We start from the raw sequence: 12,923 nt of genomic DNA, 5'->3' as shown, positions 1-12,923 counted from the left end.
CCAGATGCCCCCCTTCTTGGGATGTTTGTCCATGTAGCTGTAAAAGGAGAGGTTAGATTGCCTCGAAGGGAAGATTACTGTCCAAGGTGGGCCATCAGCCCTTGACTGACCTCTTCTAATGGTTAAGGGGAAACTGACTATTGTCACAACACTTGCCTTGAGAAAAGCAAATTGATAATTTTGGATACAGCCAAGCTGGGCCTGGTTACTGGAGGTATCGCTGTTACCATAGTAATCTGCAGATTCGGCCAATTGCAGCTCCCAGTGGCTCAGTTTGCTGCTCCAGGCCAATGGGAGCTGCTGGAAGTGGCGCGGGCCGAGGGACGTACTGGCCGCCGCTTCCAGCAGCTCCCATTGGCCTGGAGCAGCGAACCACGGCCACTGGGAGCCGTGATCGGCCGAACCTGCAGATGTGGCAGGTAAACAAACCAGCCCGGCCCACCAGGGGCTTTCCCTGCACAAGCAGCAGAACAAGTTTGGGAACCATTGGTCTAACATATAGGGTTGGTATGGGTGCATCAATAGGCAGGCTGGTTGGAATTCTTTAGTGCACTTGCAAAGCCTCATTGACGCAGTTACCCCAGCCAGCTCACACATCGCAGCTTTATGTCTCTTAGCTCTGAGCTTACAGGATGGTGCAATAGATGTGGCTCTTATTTTGGCACCTTTTGTATATTCTTTCATATTCTTTGACACCTGCTAGCCACTTCCATCATTAGGAAGTCGCTGGTGTCCTGGTGGAGCTTTTCAGCTCGTGTTTCACTCATCTCCAGAGCTCTTAGGTTGTCTTTGCCTGTTTTCCAGTGTTCTACAGGCATTTAAGTGCTTCATGGTTATTAACCTTCCATAGTATTTCCCATGGTCTGGCTTCCCACTTGAAGTGGAGGTTTGCTTCCATGTAGTCTCTTAGCTCAAGCTCTTTACTGGGGCATTATCTCTTAATGGAGAGGAAAGCAACAAAATTTCCTCAGAACCCCAGGGATGCCAAGGATAATAATAGCCTTCTTTTGTCTCTTGTCATTTCTGGAACAAAGCCCTCCAAACTACAGGCTACACTGTTAATGGGAGGGCTGATTTAGGGTGAATTATCATCCATGTTTTTCAGACTTGGAGTACATGCTGCCTAGCAGTGTTGCACATCTTACTCCTTGTACAGTCTGGAGTCAGTCTTTGTATTTTTGCAGCTATTCCTCCTGTTCTCTCTTCCTACTGCTCATAGTGTTCGTCTTCTGGTGTTTCTCATTTTTGGTCAGAGGATTTAATTGTGTGGCTGCCTTCCACAGGTTAATACCTTTTTGGCAGCATTTGGCTCTGAATGGGTTCACCCACTTTAGTCTGGATGACAGCTACTGGGCGCTTTTTCAATCTGTGCCGCTGCTTCAGGTAGTGTGGAATATGCATGATCCTTGAGTTGTGTACAGGACACCACCTTCTCATGCCCTCAGCAAAGGAAAGGCAATGGAAAATATTAAGTGTGTGGAAATCTTTACCGGTATTTTGAAATAACAAAAGCAGACTCAAATTCATCCCTGTTCAGAGAACCTGCATAAAGCCTATGTATCACTGAAGTATTCAAAATAGTGCTTAAGAGGGGCTTCAGTGATATATCAGGTTTTGTGCTAGTCCTTTACACTGGGGTTAATTTTGCTCTCTGAGACTAAGGAAGGTATTTTCCCTGTACTTTATTTTTCAGTTCCTCCATGGCCTGATTACTTTTGGTTTCTTCCTCTCTGTTTTGGAGTTCTCTGATATTTTTTCTTCAGTATCACTCTCTATTCTTCTCAAGGAGAAATGCAGTTATCTAGTTCTTTGCAGGTTACTTGTGTGAGAAAGCAGTCATCTGTCTGGAGACGCCTTTCACTGACATATTAAGATCTGTTTTCACATGCAGCCACAATTACTGCCATTGATTCCCCTTATACTACTACCAAATTCTCTGCCACTACATGCTGTTGCTCATCTAGGTGACAAATGCCAGAGACAGCTGTACTACCGAAAGATGAATCTATTCAACCTGTAGTAAATAGACATTAGGAAGAAATCTTTGTTACACACCAGTTTCTGTGAATAGCGTCAGTTAATATATATTAACCATGATGTCTTTGAGTAGTTTGAAATATGGACTATGGAATATACCAATAGTTTTGGGGATCTCCCCAGTGAAGTTTCTGAAACAGCCATCTGTCAGCTGAACACTGCATAGGCTCATGGCAAAATCCTATTTTATTTTTCAGTGAGTGTGTTGAAAGGTGCCTGACAAAAAATATTGCAAAAGTCAAATTATGTCAGTCAGAAGCTCCTGTCTGTGTGCTGGAAGCAGGCCCTGGGACCTGGTTGTTACTGTTTCCAGTTGCTGTTGTTTCAGTCCCTGGCACAGTTTCTGTGCTCGGTTGCCTCAGAGGCGCAGAGAAGGAGGCAAAGGTGGCAGTGGGGCTCCTTGCAGGGCAAGGGCACATCCCAGGAATGCCCTCTGTTGCGGGATCTGTGAGGAGCAGAGCAGCATGGGGCTCATGTCAGTAGCCCTATGTTTCTCCTCCAGCAGGGCAATTCTCTCCCTACCCATGACAACTCCCGTATGCCCCTGGAATGGGCCTAGGACAGGAGGCCAGAATTGCCCACCCCAGTCCTAAGGCTAGTATCCAGTTTGGATGTTCAAGCCAGACACTGAACAGTTGTGCAGCGAGAGGGGCATTAAGGCTACACAAGCGCAGTGACAGAGTAAATTCAGCATGCCCTTATGCAGCTTCCCCTCTGCAAGTGGAAAGACCTGAAGAGCAGCAGATCCTCAGGCCATCCCCCACTCCAGCTTTTCCATATTCGTAGGGACACAATGTGTGTGTGTTGGGGGGAGGGGTCCTAACTGGAGCTGGGTGGAATAACAGCAGAGCCCCTTCCCTGCTGGGATGACAAATTTGAACAAGTGGCCTTGGGGCCTGGTGCATGGATTTACAACACCATTCAAATTTGGGTCAGCTGGGCAGGTAACCTGGGTTCTCTTCTTAGCAAAATTCTGATTGGGCTCCCACACACATACCCTTCCCCCCAATGCTTATTCCACCCTCTTCCGCCTTAATTGGGGCTGATGTTCTGTCATAAATTACAGTTCCCTCCCCCTCCCTTCTTTCTAATGAGTCTTTACCTTGTTTCTTGTCCTGTTCTGTTCTTTCCCTTCTACTTATTTTCCCCTGAGCATGTTGGTTGTAGACTCTGGGTCAAGATCTCCAAAGATATTTAGGTGTCTAACTTAGGGTTGCCACCTGTCCGGGTATTACCTGGACAGCCCATTTTTTGGCTTCTCTGTCCAGGTGCCATTTAGGGTTGCCAGGTACCTAGTTTTTGACAGGAAATTCAGGTTGAAAAGGGGAAGAGGAAGTATCCAGTCAGATGTACTGACTGGACACCAAAAGTCCAGTTACCGCAGGGCAGGAGTAGGCACTGGGTCATCAACCTGCGCCAGACCTTGCTCAGATGGGGCCACCTCCTACCTGCAGGCAGGCTCCTTGTCAGGCTGCAGCAGCTCCCATCGCAGCCCTGGAGCAGGGGGAGCCCAGGTGGGGAGGGGAGAGGGAGGTGGAGACAATCTAGCGAGCGATGGGGGCGCGCAAGGAGTGAATGGCAGGGGCAAGTCCTTGGAGGGAGAACTCCCATTGGAGTCACAGGGAGTTAGGTGTCTGATTGCCTTTGAGGCTCTGGGCCTTACTAATCTTTTCCATGGATTTTTTTTTTTCAGATGGCTTGAAAGGGAAGCAGCGTCCTTCATCTAGTCCATCTGATGGGGGCTGCACTAGTTTGGAGCCAAATACAGGGCCGACTCCAGGCACCAGCAGCGGAAGCACATGCCTGGGGCGGCACATGCTAAGGGGCAGCATTCTGTCCATTCTTGGGGTGGCACAGTCTGGGAGGTTTTTTTTTTTCTTTTTTTGCTTCGGCAGTTCAGGCGGCAGCAGTCCGAGTGGCTTTTTTTTTTGCTTGGGGCGGCAAAAATGGTAGAGCCGGCATGGGTGGCAAGTTTGTAGAAATTTTGGTGGTGCCCAGAACCCGCCCCCCAACTCCGCCCCCCAAACTCCGCCCCACCTGCCTAAGGCTCTGGGAGGGGGCTTGGTGGGGGGAGGTCTGGGGTGCAGATCCTGGGCTGGGGATTAGGGTGCAGGAGGGGTGCAGGGTGCAGGCTTTGGGGTGGAGTTTGAGTGCTGGGTGCAGGCTCTGGGCTGGGGCAGGGGGTGGGTGTGCAGGCAGGGGTGAGGGGTGCAGGCTTTGGGACGGAGTTTGGGTGCAGGCTCTGGGCTGGGGGTGGGGGCACAGGAAGGGGTGAGGGGTGCAGGCTCTGGGAGGGAGTTTGGAGGTGGGAAGGGGTGTGTGGGAAGGGGGGGTGCACCCTCTGGGAGGGAGTTTGGGGATAGGAGGGAGTGCAGGGGTGAGGGCTGTGGGGCTGAGGATGAGGGGTTCATGATGCAGGAGGGGGCTCAGGGCAGAGGACTGGGGTGTGGGGTGAGGGCTATGGGGCTGAGGATGAGGGATTCATGATGTGGGGGGGCTCAGGGTTGGGGCTGAGGATTAGGGTGCGGGGGGATGAGGGCTCTAGCTAGGGATGAGGATTAGGGTGCGGGGGGATGTGGGCTCTGGCTGGGGATGAGGATTAGGGTGCGGGGGATGAGGGCTCTGGCTGGAGATGAGGATCAGGGTGCGGGGGGATGAGGGCTCTGGCTGGGGATGAGGATCAGGGTGCAGGGGGATGAGGGCTCAGGGCTGAGGCAGAGGATTAGGGTGTGGGGGGATGAGGGCTCTGGCTGGGGCTGAGGATTAGGGTGCGGGGGGATGAGGGCTCTGGCTGGGGTTGAGGATTAGGGCGCGGGAGGATGAGGGCTCAGGGCTGAGGCAGAGGATTAGGGCGCAGGGGAATGAGGACTCAGGGCTGAGGCAGAGGATTAGAGTGCGGGGGGATGAGGGCTCTGTCTGGGGCTGAGGATTAGGGTGCAGGAGGATGAGGGCTCTTGCTGGGGATGAGGATCAGGGTGCGGGGGGATGAGGGCTCTGGCTGGGGATGAGGGTTTGGGGCGTTGGGGAGGCTCAGGGCTAGGGCGGAAGGGCAGGGTAAGGGCAGCCTGCCTTGCCATTAATGGAGGGCAGGCACTAGGACCCTCGGGCAGCAGACAGCCGTTCTGCTGGGAGCCGATCTCTGACAGCGGAAGCAGGCAGGGGAGAGGCTCACGCTGATTTCTGTCAGGCAGGGACGCGGCACGGTGCAGGGGGAGACGCAGGGGGAGGGGTGGCAGGCGGGGGCCAGGGCCCGATCCAGGCAGGGCCGGGGGAGAGACCCAGCTCCAAATATTGCTGGAGCAGGGCACCCAGCCCTGAATATTCCTGGAGCCCGGGCACCGCAGATGTATATAACCTGCCGCCTATGAGAGCTGGCCCTGGCCAAACATGACAGGACTGGAGATGGAGCCAATTTACCTTGATTCTCAAACTTCTCCACACCTTTCTTGAGATTACGGTTACAATTTCCTTACCTCCCTCTTCTGATGAGACTTTGAATTCTTTTAGCTTTGTTGATCTTAACCCTTTGCTCCATAAAGTAAGGTCCTGTCACTGGCATTAATTCTGATTGCTAAGGGTTTTTCATCGTCATCTCGAATTCATGCTTGCTTCAGCTGCAGCGTTTGTTGTGTTCCCTTCACTGCCTGATCCACAGAGGATGTGAGTCTGTTACAGCCCCACCTACAGAGGGCAGCCCTTTAGCTAAGCTATAGCTGCTCATGATTTCAGCTCTAAAGGTCCCCCGTTCAGTCCTTGCATTTCAGCTATGCTGACAGCCATCACACCAGCACTGCAGAGTTCTTAAAAGAACAGGACTTAAATTAGCAGCAGCATTTGCTATGGGGCAGATGCCTCCCCTCAGACTTTTCATAGGTCCATGTGCTCTGTGATATCTTCTACTTCTGATATTTACTAGCCTCCCTGCCTTCCCTACCCCAGACTTTGCAGGATATAATATAATCCCATATGATATTCTATATGCCAGCACAACATTGCCCCCCCACCCAAGAATTTTTCTGAAATGACGCCCCTATTTTAAATGATTCGTCTTCTAAAACCAGCAGCATTTAAAGTTAAAGGGAGTGAGGGAGTGTTGCTCAGAGTTGTTCACTTCTGCAAAAGCACATGCATCTAACATGATGATCCCAGATTCTGTAGAACATTTAAACAATTGACATTTCAGGGCTTTACATCAGATGTCTATTTGGAATTTAAATTCTGGGTCCAGACTGTTAAGCTACTTAATGAAGTGATTTAAAACCAGACACACCTTTCCTGTGTGATCCTACTTTTGATAGACTACAGTGCTGACATGCATTTGGCAATTGCCAAGACTTGAAAGTGTTTGTTATTAACACATCACTATATAATTAGAGAATTTAGCAGGAGGCTGGGTGTTCACATGTTCTTCCTTTTCTCTGTTACTGACAGTGCTTGGATGAAAGTCACTCGGTGTCTTGTTAGGAGACAAGTGAAAATGAGTTTTGAGGCCAAAACCAAACAACTTGGCACAATTTAGTACAGTTGGTAGGATTGGAATAGCAGGGAGTACTGCAGATCAAGAGTGAGACGCATTAGCAGCACTGTGTGTCTTATGGAGCAGACTAGCAGGGGGTGCTGCACTTCAGGATTGAGGTACATTGGCAGAGCGAAGGTGGGGAACCTTGCCCAGTTTCTGAGAACACACAAAGCTCCTGTTTTAATCGGTGTTTACCTGTTCTTCTGCACAGTTCCACGCAAACTGTTTCTTTCTGAATGTTTGTTAGCATCCTACCCAAAAGCTCCTACTCCTGTGACATATTCTATTATCTAAGACAGATACCACTGGCTAACAGACAAATTCTACTCCATAGCCACTGGCTATTATGAAACATCACATAAAAAGTGCCAGAAATTCACACAGCATTTCATAAACAGGAACCAAGACATGGTCCCTGCCCCAAAGCATTTACAACCCAAATTAAACAAGGCATGGACTCAAAGGGAAGGCTGTAGAAAGGTTACTGGAGAAGAGGAGAAGGTAGGAAATAGGTGTGAAAGGATTGGTTTGATGGAGCAGAACGGGTGTTAGGTAGACAAGTGGGATGTAGCTTCAGGTGTATGGGACCAGCATGATAAAAGGCATAAAGCCAAGTGTGCATAAAACAAAAGAAGCAGTAAAATGAGAGGAATGTAGGGTACAAAATGGGGAATGAAAGGTGGAAATGAGATCAGGGCTCACCTCTCCCCGCAGCACTCTTTGTACCACTTCAGTACTAAGCAGACTAGGACTGAAGAGCTGAGGTTTCCTATACCATGGACAGTTTCGGGATCAGGGAATTGCAAACATCTCCAAAGCGGCTCGTTCCCTTAGCTGTACCCGGTACTTACTTGGCCACCTTTTGCAAACCTTCTGCGAGCCTGTGATCAGAAAGGCAAGCTCAAAGACAGGCCTTTAAACGCTCAACACTGGTAAAAGTGTGCCAGTTCTGAGTGGCTAAGAACCATGTGCTGTGCCTGTAATTTCCCACAGCTAGTGTGCAAGCAAAGAGGAAAATGCATCTGTTGTCTGTCCCTACTATAATCTTTTCTCCCATTTTGTGTGAGCTTGTTGGAACAAGCTCAGCTGCCTTCAATAACTCAAGACCATCTAAACTGGCTTCCACTCTTTTATTTCCTCCCCCAATGAGAACAGTTAATACCATCAAAAACTGTCAGTGAAAGGGTTTTCATTATAAAAGAATAACTACACAGAAGAGACTAGGGGAAATTGTTGAAATTGAGTTTTTATTTAACTTTTTAAGTTTCATGTGCATTAACTCTCCCCCTACCCCCTTCTTTCTGCATGTTTAAGAAAAAGTTATTAATGGTGGTTCTTACAATAGGGGTAAGCTATTGCTAACATGTCACACAATGTTGAACCCCAACTTTGTAATGTTTGTAGAAGTAAACAAGGTTTTTATTAACATTTTATCTCTTCTTGGGCCTGAGCCACAGCTCTTTATTAATCCAACCCCCATTTATACACCCCCACCCAATACAAAAATACATGGGAAGCCAGATGGCTCAGGGGATTGGAAATAAGGGACAGACTTTCACTTCTAAACTGACTGTTTCACCTCTCATTTGGCAGTTTGAATCAATCTCAGCTCTGTTCTGGCTAGAAGTAATTACCAATTGATGCCTCTTTGGGTCCTTAAGTGAAAAGGCTTTGCAGGGGCAAGTGTGTTGTAGTTTTGTTTTTGTTTTGTATTTTTGCAGGCAGGAGTCAATATCATAAAAGTAGTTGTTCAGTTATCTCTAACTGGTAGTATCATTAGAGTCCAGTGATGGAATGGGCCATAGTGACTGAACTCCAGTTGTCCCTAGAGGTGGTTCCTGCAGAACATGGTTGGAAAGTTGCCTGTGTGGTACTTGTTCTGTGGGGAAAGAGAAGACTTTAGTTTCCAGGGCTGACAATCCAGCAAATTTCAGCAGCATCAGATTTAAAAAATAATCTCCCCAAATTGGGATTGTGGCTACCTACCTATCTAATGTCATAATGTAGGCAATGATTCGTAAACAAATCATTCAAAAATGAAAATGATTAGGGGGCTGGGGCACATGACTTATGAGGAGAGGCTGAGGGAACTGGGGTTATTTAGTCTGGAGAAAAGAAGAGTGAAGGGGGATTTAATAGCAGCCTTCAATTACCTGAAGGGTGGTTCCAAAGACGATGGAGCTAGGCTGTTCTCAGTAGTGACAGATGACAGAACAAGGAGCAGTGGTCTCAAGTTGCAGTGGGGGAGGTCTAGATTGGATATTAGGAAACACTGTTTCACTAGGAGGGTGGTGAAATGCTCAAACAGGTTACCTAGGGAGCTGGTGGAATCTCCATCCTTTAGAGGTTTTTAAGGCCCCGCTTGACAAAGCTTTGGGTGGGATAATTTAGTTGGTTTTGGTCCTGCTTTGAGCAGGGGGTTGGACTAGATGACCTCCTGAGGTTCCTTCTAACCCTGATATTCTATGATTCTATGAATCTGCCTGTAACCCAAGTCTCAGGTGAAACAGTGCTAACAATGGAATCCCAGAACTGTACCAATGTAATGAGTTGCAACTGTCTTATGGGCATGTCTAATTATGATGTTCTATGGCAGGGCTATAAATAAACATGCTCCCCCAGGTTGAAACCTGATTGCACTGAATGGTTTTAGCAGGTATTTCTGTTATACTCATATAGCAGGATACAACTGGTTGAATCAGAGGACCCTCTCCATCTTATATGAACTCTTTTGATGCTGATGCCTCCACACAATGTACACTTATCACTGAGGGAACATGCATACCAGCAACTGATTGGTGCTGAAGACCAGATGCTGCAACGAGACAAACTTGAGTCAGTGTGAAGCAAAGGAAACAGCTACAAGCATGGCTGAGGGCTTTTTTTGTTTAGAACAGGACCAGGGTTCAATCATCTGTGGGAATGCTGGAATCCAAAGGGTTTGTGGCACTTGGAATGTGACCACTGATCACAGAAGGTGGGAGTAACAGTTGTGCAGTGGTTGTGCCGCCAACCAGGGCCAGCTTCATGCACAAACTATGGGGAATGTGTGCAAACAGCAACACTGCTCACGACAACACAGCATATGGAAAACAAGAGCCCCCATTTTCAGCTTTTGTACACAGATGACTTTACAAATTACACCCATAATGAATTACACAGGCTTTCAGCAACTAGTAAATTATAATAACTTGTACTCTCAAGTTTCCCTCCATGTCTTCCATCCCCAATCTTGCTGACATTGTCATGCGTGGGCAGAAGAAGGAGAGAGGGAGGGGAGATGTGCTACTGCCATAGAAGAGGCATGTAAAATTAAGGGTTTTAAGGATTTTTATTGATTTAAATTTTCACAATTGTGGGAAATTATGAGGGGTTCATATAATTACTTAATGACAATAGACAAGATTCAAAAAATTTAAAGCTTCATAACTGTTAAAATACAAATTGTTAGCATCATGTCAAAACATACAAAGGAAATATCCATAAATACAACTCTAAGATCCCAAGCAGCATTTTTCTTACTTTGCCTATCTATAAATTTTGATTATCAATGGAAATATATTTTCATTGGTTTGTGTGTATACAGTGAAATTGGTGTTTACCTATGTAAGCACAGTCTGAATGAGCTCTCCCCTGACATCTAGTGATGAGCTAGTGGATGACATCTAGTGGAAGAGGACCTCAGGAGCTGATCTCGTTTGCATGGGCACACCCATCCTGCCTAGGCACTCAGCATGATGGGCTTGCTTGTCCAAATGGTCACTTTGAGCTGGTGTCTCCTGGTTATATGGGTTGTTATCCTTGTTGTGTGAATCAAGGGCAGCAGAACTGTACTTGGCATTTCCCAATTGAGGGACTCACTCACAACTAAATGGCATTCGCTAGGCAGGGCATATGAGTTCCAAAGCCCAGTGAGTAGAAACAGGTATTTGTGTTTGGTGGTATGGTTGTTTTCTAAAGGCTGCATACAGCATTTAACCTTTTCTTTATGTGCTGTCTCATAATAGAGCTAATTTAGAGTTTTGTTACATACTACAGAGCTAAAATCACTGATCCTTAGGTCTAAGTATTAAATCTCTTTGGGACAGTGTCTCTGATACAAGAGATTGTCCAGTGTGTACTAGCAGTGAGGCTCCTGCACTAAGAGCTGAAATCACTGAGAGCTGTGTTGAGTGGTGGGCCCTGAAGACAACTTGGTAAGCAGTTAGCAGGGTGGTTGGCAGAGAGGTGCAGCAAGTGGCCAGCAGTGTGGCGGGTGGAGGGTGTAGCAATTGGTGAATAGAGTGGCTAGTGGAGAGGGCCAGGGCAGTAGGGTTGCCAACTTTCTACTTGCACAAAACTGAACACCCTTGTGCTGCCCCCTTCCCTGCTTCACCCTGCCCCTCCTCTGAGGTCCTGCCCATGCACTGCCTCCTCTCTGAGGCCCCACCCCCTGCTCACTCCGTCCCCCTTCCCTCTGTTGCTTGCCTCCCCACCCTCACTCACTTGCTCATTTTCACCTGGCTGGCTCAGGGGGCTGGGGTGTGGGAGAGGGTGAAGGCTCCAGCTGGGGGTGTGGGCTCTGGGGTGGGGCCAGAAATGAGTTCAGAGTGTAAGAGGAGGCTCCAGGCTGAGGCAGTGGGTTGGGATGCTAGAGGAGGTGTGGGCTCTGGGGTGAGGCTGGGGATGAGGGGTTTGGGGTGCAGGAGGGGGCTCTGGGCTGGAGGCTGAGGGGTTCAGAGTGTGGGACGGGTATCAGGGCTGGGACAGAGGGAGGGGGTTGGGGCATGGGGGTGCGGGCTCCAGGGTGGGGCTGGGAATGAGCGATTGGGGTGAAGGAGAGTGCTCCAGGCTGGGATTGAGGGGTTCAGAGGGCCAGGGACGGGGCCCGGGAGGGGATCAGGAGTGCAGGCTCCGGGCAGTGCTTACCTCAAGCAGCTCTCGGAAGCAGCTGGCATGTCCCCCCTCCGGCTCCTACATGAAGGCACGGCCAGGCGTCTCTGCACACTGCCCCATCTGCAGATGCCACTCCCACACCTCCCATTGGCCGTGGTTCCTGGACAATGGGAGCTGCGGGGGCAGAGGCAGCATGCGGAGCCCCCTGGCTGCCTCTACGTGTAGGAGCTGGAGGAGGGGACATGCCGGTTGCTTCCTAAGAGCTGTGGTGTGCATAGGCTAGCAGGGAGGCTGCCAGCCCTGCTGTGCAATGCCACCAACCAGTCAATAGCCTGGTCAGCGGTGCAGACTGGAGCCACCAGGATCCCTTTTCGACTAGGTCTTCCAGTTGAAAACTGGACACCTGGTCACCCTACAGAGCAGTGCCCCACAGTGAGGGGCGGCAGCAAGTGAGTACCCAAGCAACGGAGCGAGTAAGGTGCCTCCTTACCCCTCCCTCCACCCAGATGGGAGGTGAACTTTGCAGATGCACCTCTGAACTCTGGGTCTGCACTGTCCAAGGACAACAACTGTGAGTGGGGTGCAGAGAAGGGATGGGAACATTAAAGTGACTTTTGGGTTGCTGGACTTCCTGAGGGGTGGGTCCTTTGCTCATGGTTTATGTTTATGAGCCCTGGTTGCGGTGTTTCCACAAATTAAAGCTGGGTTACTTCCCTCCTTGTATTATTATATATTTTTTTTGCTACACTCAGCCTCTGTGCTTGCGAGAGGTGAAGTATTGCCTCTGAGAGGCACCCAGAGGGTGGTGCGTAATTGTCCCAGGTCACTGGGTGGAGGCTCAAGCTTGTTTTGTGTTGTATTGTTGAAAAGGAACCGCTAGATACTGAACCCAGCCTTTGTTGCTGTGAACACTGATTGGCAGAAGGGTTTCACCTACATTTACCAGTAAAAAACGAGTCTTTCCAAGCCTAGGTATAACTTCCTCTCTTCCACACACTACCCAGCCACGAAAGCTCATGCTCCAAAACATCTGTTAGTCTATAAGGTGCCTCAGGACTCTTTGCTGCTTTTACCCAGCCACTGACAGTCACCCACTTGCAATTTGTCATCACAAGTATCAAGCTATTCCATGTTTTTTTACTTTTCCCATAATTTCTGACATGACTTGTGAATTTTGCCCTTTGTTACAACAGCCACTTCTCGGTAAAAACACACAAATTATTCTTAAATCTAATTTTTAAGCCAGTCTCATGACTTTTGGGGGTCAGACTCATGATCTTTGCAGGTGTGGGGTTGGTTATCCCGGGGATGAGTGGTTTGGGGGGGTGGGGAGGGGAAAGGGCTCAATCTGGTTTGAGGCATTGTGGCCTGATGCCCATGAGACATTACACAAGGACACACAAGACTGGCTCTAGACCAAATATCGGGGGTAGCCGTGTTAGTCTGTATCCACAAAAACAATGAGGAGTCCAGTGGCACCTTAAAGACTAAC

The sequence above is a fragment of the Mauremys reevesii genome, linkage group 10 (assembly GCF_016161935.1).
Source record: "Mauremys reevesii isolate NIE-2019 linkage group 10, ASM1616193v1, whole genome shotgun sequence".
NCBI lineage: Eukaryota > Metazoa > Chordata > Testudines > Geoemydidae > Mauremys > Mauremys reevesii.
The sequence above is the reverse complement of the archived record's forward strand: the minus strand, read 5'-3'. Positions refer to the sequence as shown.